Genomic DNA, 10,709 nt, shown 5'->3' with positions numbered 1-10,709 from the left:
AATTTCATTAACGTGCTTGGACACAGCACTCTGTGAACATCCAGCTTCTTCAGCAATGACCTTTTGTGTCTTACCCTCCATGTGCAGGGTCTCAATGACCGTCTTCTGGATGTCTGTCAAGTCAGCAGTCTTCCCCATGACTGTGTAGCCTACTGGACCAGACTGAGAGACATTTAAAGGCTCAGGAAACCTTTGCAGGTATTTTAAGTTAATTAGCTGATTAGAGTGCGACACCATGAGTCTCCAATATTGAACTTTTTCACAATATTTAAATTTTCTGAGATACTGAAGTTTGGGTTTTCATTAGCTGTAAGCCATAATCGTCCAAATTAAAAGAAATAAACACTTGAGATATATCAGTCTGTGTGTAATGGCTCTATATAATACAGCAGTTTCACTTGTTGAATTGAATTACTGAAATAAATCAACTTTGCACCTGTATATATATATATATATATATATATATATATATATATATATATATATATATATATATATATATATATATATATATATATTAAGCCATTAGATATTTTTATTTTACTCTAATTGGTCATGCTTGGTCAAATCATGGTTGTCATGGTTAGAATTGGATCATTATAATTACTCCCTCATCATCATCATCATCATCAGTGGTGAGGAAGACGAGGAGAGAGAACACGTGCTATGTACAATCGAGGAAAACACGTGAGCTTCCTCCAGCAGTGTGTATGTTCACATGTGAGCAGTGTAACACTTCAGTTCAGGTTCGTGATGCGGTGTGTCGTACCGAGACGCAGAGGTTCCACTCTTGAGAGAACTTGCTGTCGGGGAAGTCATCCTGCAGCGTGAGCTCAGACCGAAAGGCGTCTCGATACTGACGGAAAGTCAGAGAACTCAACAGGTGACTCTGTCTGTGGGAAAAACGAGACTTCACACACTTTTCCAAGAGCTCAAGAACGTCCTGGAATAAACAAACAGGAAAAAAATACAGAGATTTTATAAACATGCGGCGTTTTTTGGTGACAGGTATATTAAGTGTGTGTGTGTGTGTGTGTGTGTGTACATACTAGTCTGCAGGTGAGTCCCACCACAGCTACAGGAGCCTGAGCAGACTGAGAAACATCCAGCAGGTTGTACAGCAGCGTCTGGTTCTTATGATGAGCAAACAGATCAAACTCTTCCAGGATGAAGAACACTGGCTGACTGCTGCTTTTATCACCTGCAGACAGACAGACAGGGAGGAAGACAGACATGTAGACAGGCAGATAGACGGGCAGTCAGATAGGCAGGCATGTGGGCAGGCAGGTAGGCAGAGAGGGAGGCAGGCAGACAAACAGAGAAACAGACAGATAGGTAGGCATACAGACAGCCAGGTAGTCAGACAGACAGGCAGACAGGTAGGAAGACAGACAGACAGACAGGTAGGCAAACAGGAAGACAGGCAGGCAAGAAGGCAGACAGGAGGGAAGATAGACAGACAGGTGGGCAGACAGACAGGCAGGCAGGCAGGAAGACAGACAGAAAAACAGTTAGACAGGCAGGTGCACAGACAGGCAGACAGGAAGACAGACAGACAAACAGGTAGGCAGGCAGGAAGACAGACAGAAAGGAAGACAGCCAAGAAGGAAGACAGACAGACAGGTAGGCAGGCAGGCAGGCAGACAGACAGGTGCACAGACAGGCAGGCAGGCAAGAAGACAGACAAACAGGTAGGTAGGTAGGCAGGCAGACAGACAGGTGCACAGACAGGCAGGCAGGGAAGAAGACAGACAGGCAGGTAGGCAGGCAGGAAGACAGGCAGGCAAGAAGGCAGACAGGCAGGTAGGCAGGCAGGAAGACAGGCAGGCAAGAAGGCAGACAGGCAGGAAGAAAGAAAGGAAGGAAGACAGGCAGGAAGACAGGCAAACAGGTAATGGCAGACAGACAGACAGGCAGGAAGATAGACAGACAGGTGGGCAGACAGACAGAAAGACAGACAGGTAGGCAGACAGGCAGACAGACAGGTGGGCAGACAGACAGAAAGACAGACAGGTAGGCAGACAGGCAGACAGACAAGAAGACAGGCAGGCAGACAGACAGGAAGGCAGGCAGGAAGACAGACAGAAAGACAGACAGGCAGGTGCACAGACAGGCAGACAGGAAGACAGACAGACAAACAGGTAGGCAGGCAGGAAGACAGACAGGAAGAAAGACAGGTAGGTAGGTAGGTAGGCAGACAGACAGACAGACAGACAGGTGCACAGACAGACAGGCAGGCAAGAAGACAGACAGACAGGTAGGTAGGCAGGCAGGCTGACAGACAGACAGACTGGGTTATCAGTTACAGTAATATCACTCCCAAGTTTCTCTCACATTCACTTCTTTTGAATCATGTGATGTTGCCGCTCCTGTAACGTCCCAGCTGTATACACGACTCGAGAATTCCAGGAATACTGGAACACACTCACCAACACTTTGTCTCCTACGACGTTCTCCAGTTGAAGCTGGCGTGTGATCTCTCTCAGAGCGATCCGGTCGTCCATCTGCAGCAGACCTGCACGAGACACGCGGCCATGAACGGAGCCGTGACTTAAACCAGCAGCCTCTTTTAAACACACGCTCTTTTACACAACACTCACTGCTCAGGTGAACCTGCAGGACATTCATCTTCACCTCCTGCAAGTCCAGCAGCTCTCTCAGAGCACAACGTAGCAGCTACACACACACACACACACACACACACACAACAGCTTAGTGTAAAGTACATGTGTGTATCCTAACCTAACAGAAGTAGCACACAGACATCTTCGTACCATGGTTTTAACAGATCCACATGGACCGATGATATGCAAAGAGTTACTCTCACTCATGAACCGCTGTCCTCCTTAACAGCTCCAACAGGTGCCTAACACACACACACACACAGAATACATCATGCACACACACACACACACACACACACACACACACACACACACAGAATACATCATACACCTTTACAAAATATAGGTCTTAGCAGACACCTCATATAAAGAGTGCATTCTGTTCTAAAAACCCACTTGTACTTCGATTCCAAGCCCATGGGTTTACCCTCAGCACTCTCTGGACCTTCAGACATCAGAAGAACAATTTTAAAACAAAGATTAGCATGCAGAGTGCAGACGACAGCGGATAGTACTTTAAAATCGATGTTTTTACAGCATACTCCAGCACTTCCTCTACAAACATTTACACACATATCTGGGTGATTCTCACGAAATCTTGGTTTTAAAAATTTCAAACATGAAAATTTTAAAAATGCTTAAATTAACTTTTTTTTTTTAGACATTAGCAACAAAGTCTGGAGTGTTTGTGAACATTAATTTAAAAACTTTTACTTACCATTTAACACCTTTTTGAACATAATTTCCAAAAGTCCTAAAAAATCTCATTACTGCAACACTGTGAAAACATTAACACTGATAGAAAAGCAAATACATTTTCACAGTTTTAAAAATGGATTATTAATAGTCATGCACAGTTACTTCAAGTTCTGAAATAATATTTATTTTTAATTTAACAGTTTTTTAAATTTTGACTGATTTCTCTCATTACTGCAACACCGTCCACAATTTACAAACATTTTTTCTTTATATTTTGAAGAAACCTGACATTTTTTCAGAATGACGTGACAAACCTGAGAGAACATCATTTTAAGATTCTGCACATGCATTTAACATCAAAGTACTATATCTCTATTAATTAAATTAACATCTAATAATCATGAGTTTCAGTAATGATATATAGGTTTCAGTAATGAGGTTAATTATTTGGGTAATGATAATAAGTATACTAGTCTGAGATTTATACTGAGCCTTGTATACTTTTTCTTATACCTTGTATAAGAAAAACATTAAAACAGGAATAAACAGGACAACATTTCAACGTTTACCTAAAAAACATGAAGCATTTTACCATGGCACTAAAAAATAACTGACCACTGTCTTTTTTTCTTTTCATGTTGCTTCTTAGTCAGCTCTTCAGTTTTCTTTATTTTTCCAGTTTGTTTTCGTTTTTGATTCCTGGAAGCGGAAAGAAAGCATTACATTAAATTAGTCTCATAACATGGGGGAAAAACATTTTATGTATACATCATCATATAGTATAGAATTGATGCTTACTCTGTGTGTGTGTGTGTGTGTGTGTGTGTGTGAGTGTGTGTGTGTGTGTGTGTGTGTTCTATACTGGGCCTGAAGTTGTGGGGTGGGGTAGAGCTTAATTTTAGTCTTTGAAATGAATTGAAAAGTAAAGTAAAAAAGAAAATAAAAAAAACAAACAAATTACTAACAGAAGAACAAATAACTGTTTATTTATTATGTAATTAAATTACTAAATTATAACAAAATTGTGCAGCAAATTTATTAGGCTGCTGTCACTTTAAGAATCACACGACCTCCATGCCTTAGTGTGGCGGGAATTTCCCCCAGTATGAACAGTCCACTCAGTCCAGCACCAAAGTCCTGTTATAGTAGTGGCTAAAGGGTTGTGTGTGTGTGTGTGTGTGTGTGTGTATACTCTCATGTACATTTCCTAACACTGTAGGGTGTTTATTGCTAATTACACCTGCTGTAACATCTCCAAACCTAACCTCTCTCTCTCTCTCCTAACCTCCCTCTTCTGTACTCCTCCAGCAGTTCTGGGTTTCTGTAGAATTTTTCCCTGAAATTTGTCACCCTAACCTTTGCTAAAGCTTTTTTTCACACTTGCTGATTGTCTACAATGAAACAAATCATAAAGCAAAATATCAACATTTAGGAAATTTGAAATTAATATTAAATTCATAAGAGATATTTAAAGTTCTCTTTACCACAACTGCCCTTAAATGGTTGCGGCGTATGAGAATGGTGTGTTGCGGAGGATGAGGTGCCTCAAGATGTTTTGCTAACAATAGAGAAGCCATGATGGTTTTACTCATTATATATATATATATATATATATATATATATATATATATATATAGAGAGAGAGAGAGAGAGAGAGAGAGAGAGAATTTATTTTTTTAAATTCATGATTGGCATGGATATGGAACAGAATAATATAATACATGAGACCATTCAGCAACGAATCTTTATAATCTTTATAATTGCGCTACCACCGTTTTGTCACAGCGGCGAGAGACTGCTAGTTTTGTTCCGGAAATTATTCATTTACTAATTAAGCACTGAGCGGGAACATGCACTAGGAGAATATTTAGAACAAAAGGCCACCCTGGCAGCGGTGGGATTTGAACCCACGCCTCCAAAGAGTTGAAATGTGGATTGGCTGTCCATATCCTCCACCTCCTGTTGAGGTGGCTTGTTCATATGAACTTACAGCTTACAGGATTAGCAGTCCATCGCCTTAACCTCTCGGCCACCTCGTCAGGGGGCAACGCTTCCAAGGAGCCTTGTCAAAAGCAGGGGTTTTCTAATGGCGTGCAGGCTAGGAGGCTACCTTTCAATGATTTGTAGGCAGGTACTGAGGCATGCGGTCACGTAAACTGAAGGGTGCAGGCTAAGCATTCAACGAGAACCTAAGAGTTCTGTAGCATCCTAGTTTTTTTGCTCTCGTCTCAGACCAGGGGGCTTTCAGACCTTTATCCTGCACCATTTCCACGTTTTGCTGTTTTCAAGTCTGAGGCATAAGTTGCAGAACTGCGCAGGTTGACTACACTGCCTCCAGCTGCCGAAACCCGGGATTGAACCAGGGACCTTTAGATCTTCAGTCTAACGCTCTCCCAACTGAGCTATTTCGGCACCTCTACCAGGCCTCTCCCGTATGTGTGAGTGATCAGGTTTTTGTCGGCACGACTGCGCACCACGTCCAGACCGGCGAGGCAAACTTCTTCAGAAAGCGGTAGAGCTTTTTCCTTAAGGGCATAGACAGAAGGTCCTGTCCAGCAGAAAGCAAGATGTACTTCATTGTACTGATTGGAACTGCTACATAAGTATCGTGTTAACTAGGGCATCTACAGATTTATTTGACTGCAAACAAACAGTAGCATTTACATTTACAAGATTTATCAGATACTTTTATCCAGAGCAACTCACATTTACACAGCTGAGCAGTTAAGGGGTAAAGGGCTTTCAAGTGAGCAAAAGGGTGAAGCAAGTGAGCACAAGGCTGAAGGCAGGAAGTGATGAAGGAGTCTTCTTATAGGTTGCATGGAGTCAGCTGACCAGGCAGGGCATGGCACCAAGTAGACTGGGGGAACCAATTAGGCTTCTTCCTAGACAGAAGACACAAACATCTCCACAAACAAAAGAAAACACAGAAGTAATACCAAGAGTAGGGAGGAAACCAGAGTAAACCCACACTAGCACAGGGAGAACATGCAAACTCCACACAGAATGACCCCTGCCTGTTTAAACCCAGGATGTGAATCCAGGATCTTCTTGTTGTGAGGTAACAGTGCTAACCACTAGGCCACCGTACTGCCCCCAGCTTTCACCTTTGCTTTTTGCATTGGTAATTGAACCCTTAGCAATTGCCATTCATACTGAACAATTGGGAGAGCTGGTACAGTTCACAAAATCTCAGAATGATTTTGCTCGCTGGTCAGCTCTCCCCATTTCTCTGGCTGGTCGTTTAAACTCAGTAAAGATGAACATTTTGCCTAGATTTCTGTATTTATTTCAGTGTGTTCCAATTTTTATATCTAAAACTTTCTATCTAAGACTTCAAACCAACACATCTCATCTTTTATTTGGAACAAATGACCAGCCAGAATCCCCAGGGAAATACTTTAAAAACCAAACTGCCCTTCAAAATTTCTTATTTTACAACTGGGCGACAAATATACAATCTACACTGTTCTGGTTTCAGAGTCATTTCAGACTCTGTGATTGGGTCCCAGATTGAGTCAGTGTTGAAGAGGGTTCTTGCTCCCCAGTCTCACCATCCTGACCAGCTGCACTACTGTGTGGTCCTCTTACTGCCATCTCACGTTTTCCTAACAGTAATTCCATTGTCCGGCAATTATTTGTACAATTGTCAATGATATCTACATTGATATTATTTTTCCTAGCTTTTCTAACACAAAAATTCCCCCTTCCGTTCATGTTTTTAGATATTTTCAGTTCCAAAACTTTGTTAAAAACTCATTTCCCAACTTTTCGAATCTTCCACAAAAATCCCATCTAGATCAAATTCTTGAAGTACTTTCAGATAAAGGTTGTTTCTAACACATTAACATATATTTTGCACTTTTTTTAAATATTTGGTATTATAAATCTCATTTATATAAAATTATACCTCATTTTTGAGTACTTTTTACAACGGGTCAAATTGACCTGAAGATAACAGGAGGGTTAAATGATTGGAGTTTGCCAAATACTTTGATTTAACTGTTTTTAGAGAAACAATAATCAGAAAGAGGACATTCTTAAAAAAGAGAGATTTGATTTGAAACCTGAACTGCTATCAGGGCCATGCTGAACACCTTCTGACCAATCCAAATCAAGTATAAATTTTAATGTGAATACTGCACATAATTATCAAATAAAAGTCTATCCAGCTGTTATGCAAAAGTCTGTAATAATGTTTCTCTTGAGCGTTTTAATTAAAATCCATATTGTGGTGTAATTTATACACATTGATTTGTCCATTATGACTTTTGGACGCTTTATTATGTCCATTTTATGATGAAAAAGGAATATAAACTGATATCTACTGGTTTCCTGTCAGGGTTGTGGACTGTTTTCTGGCCACTAGAGACCCCCACTGCCTTTTTGTTGGTTTCCAGTCTCTGTCATTATGTCTAACAGGTGTCCCCTGTGCTTTGTTTAGGTTTGTGTATTTAAGTCACAGGGCCCTTCAAAGATGATGAAAATACTCAGATCTGTGTCTCAGCAGATCAGAGAAAATCAGTGAGATCAGTGGAAATCACATGTACCTAAGCTATATTTTTAACACCACATGTTTAGCTTGGTTTATCACCAGTCTTCTATCATGTCTTCTTTTACATTTAGTTCAATCTACAAGCAACAACAACAACACTTTATTCACCCTTAGAGTTTAAGATACTGGGAACTCTTTATATACAATTGTCCTGATGTGAAGGAAAACTCACACGAACCAGTGAGTTAAATGCTTAGCTAGCCAGGCTGCAAATATAAACATGCAAAATAATAAGACACAGACCGCACAACATTTCAGTCACAACCTTACAAGCAGCATATTCTCAGCAGCTACTAATGAACTAAGAGGTGTAGATGACATTTATAGGTACTGATATTCATACCTCTGGAGGAAACAAGGCACTGCTCATCATCTGGCCGGTTGTAACCCCTAATAACACAGTGGGATGTTTGTACATAGCAGGGACTGGGAGGAGGAATGAAGAGAAATGTGAAACAGTTACAAAACATGTACTTATAAGTTACACTCATACAGTATGTGAAAAACTATACTTTTTGTTATGGTGTTTTTTGGAGAATTTATTTAATTTCAGAATAAGGGTGTAACCTATTAAAAAACAAGAAAACGAACGGTTTTGAATACTTTCTACAATATATCAATGTCCCATTTTATATACATATTACAGATGCAGCTCCACAATACATGTTTTTCCCATTCAAGATCGGATGCTTCCCAGATGGGGAGAGTAAGCATGTGATTTGTGTGGAGTTCTTTTCACATTTCTCCTTTCTCTCTTCTGTCTTCACAGTAACCTTTGCACTCATTCACTCTAACACTAATTTAGGGACACAAATAGCAGAGACCATGGATATGACTAAGCAAGCCTATTATGTCAAACCATAATAAAACAACTCACCTTGAAGAAGCCTGTTTGAAGTTACATTACCCTCCATTAGAATTTAGCTTGCATTTAGAAGGATGTACTGTTATGGCTAGCTCAGCAGTGAGAGACCTGGGCGTAATATTAGACAGCAACTTGTCCTTTGAAATCATATTTCCACTATTACTAAAACAGCCTTCCACCTTAGAAATATTGTCAAGCTTAGGAACATTTTATCTGTATCTGATGCAGAAAAGCTAGTTCATGCATTCATGACCTCCAGACTGGACTATTGTAATGCATTACTAGGTGGTTGTCCTGCATCTTCAATAAACAAGTTTGAAGAATGCAGCTGCCAGAGTTCTTACCAGATCAAGAAAATATGATCATAAAACCCCAATATTATTATCCCTGCACTGGCTACCTGTTAAGTCTAGAATTGATTACAAACTAGTACTACTTACATACAAGGCTCTAAATGGTTTAGCTCCCACGTATCTAACCAGTCTTCTGACATGCTACAATCCACCACGCTCTTCAAGATCACAAAACTCTGGACTTCTGGTAGTTCCCAGAATATTAAAATCTACAAAAGAAGGTAGAGCATTTTCGTATTCAGCTCCCAAATTTTGGAGTAGTCTTCCTGACAGTGTTTGGGGCTCAGACACATTCTCCCAATTTAAAAGTAGATTAAAGACATATCTCTTTAGCCTGGCATACACATAACACACCCAATAACCTTGTACTCCAGTACATCTGATCAAATGCACATTATCATCTAGTCCTGCTAGTATTACGAATGCTAATTCCTTTCCACATGTTCCTTTTTTTACCCATCCCGAGGCATCTGGAGATTGTGCCAGCTCCAGTAGACAGAGGCCAACCCTGCGAGGATCCTGAACCTCAGCTGGATTCTGCTTCGTGAGGATTTGGGTATATCAAAGCAACGCTGCCAGCCCTATGTGGACTTTGAGGACGACAACAACCTCCTAATTAATACACACACTAACATTCTACATCACACTGTAGACTGTACATAACTGCAGAAAGGACATTGTTCATATCACACTCTTCGGTGCTTAGAATAATTTATAATCACACTCTCCGGTGTCACCCAAATGAAGATGGGTTCCCTTTAGAGTCTGGTTCCTCCCAAGGTTTCTTCCTCATACCATCTAAGGGAGTTTTTCCTTGCCACATGTCTCCACAGGCTTACTCACTAGGGATGATTTTGTCTAACATCTAGGACTTTTTACACTATGTTTTTTGTTTCTTATGTTCTGTAAATCTGCTTTGAGACAATGTTCATTGTTAAAAGTGCTATACAAAAAAAAATTTAATTGAATTGAACTGAATAGAATATGAACGCAGCCAGTCCATGATTTGTACCACTCAAAGGACACATTCATGAAGATTATGAAGAAGGGAAGCATCTTCCCTTCTAACTGGTCACCAGATTTCCATGTAAGCCAGTCCTTTGCATGCAATGTTTTGACTTTGGCTCCCAGACAGTGTGGTGTAAATATATAATGGCCTTTTTTCTTGTCAAATAAGGATGTGGAGACACACTGGTGGATCAGAGAAATATAATATCTGCATTGTATTATTTATTTATTTATTTGATCTGTTTTGAAGTAGTATTATAACAAGCGATAAATTATAGAGCCATTATTTGAAATAATTATTCATCCCTTACTTGTGAATCAAGCACGTGACTTAAATACTCAAACCTAAACAAAGCACAAGTGACACCTATTAGACATAATGACAGACTGGAAACCAACAAAAAGGCAGTGGGGGTCTCTAGTGGCCAGAAAACAGTCCACAACCCTGACAGGAAACCAGTAGATACACTATATTGCCAAAAGTATTTGCTCACCTGCCTTGACTCGCATATGAACTTAAGTGACATCCCATTCCTAATCCATAGGGTTCAATATGACGTCGGTCCACCCTTTGCAGCTATAACAGCTTCAGCTCTTCTGGGAAG

General features: G+C 40.4%; 1 non-coding gene and 1 pseudogene across 1 annotated transcript; both read right to left on the bottom strand.

Annotated features, from left to right (window-relative positions):
• Positions 1 to 550: 550 nt before the first annotated feature.
• On the bottom strand, positions 551 to 4,017 carry LOC131350242 (origin recognition complex subunit 4-like; annotated as a pseudogene).
• Positions 4,018 to 5,662: 1,645 nt separating this feature from the next.
• On the bottom strand, positions 5,663 to 5,735 carry trnaf-gaa (transfer RNA phenylalanine (anticodon GAA)). The gene has a single exon. It is a non-coding gene; the product is annotated as a tRNA-Phe (tRNA).
• Between the last annotated feature and the right edge of the window lie 4,974 nt (positions 5,736 to 10,709).

This window comes from Hemibagrus wyckioides, unplaced genomic scaffold, assembly GCF_019097595.1.
Source record: "Hemibagrus wyckioides isolate EC202008001 unplaced genomic scaffold, SWU_Hwy_1.0 Contig29, whole genome shotgun sequence".
In the NCBI taxonomy this organism is placed as follows: Eukaryota; Metazoa; Chordata; class Actinopteri; order Siluriformes; family Bagridae; genus Hemibagrus; species Hemibagrus wyckioides.
This window is presented reverse-complemented; position numbering and strand designations above follow the sequence as displayed.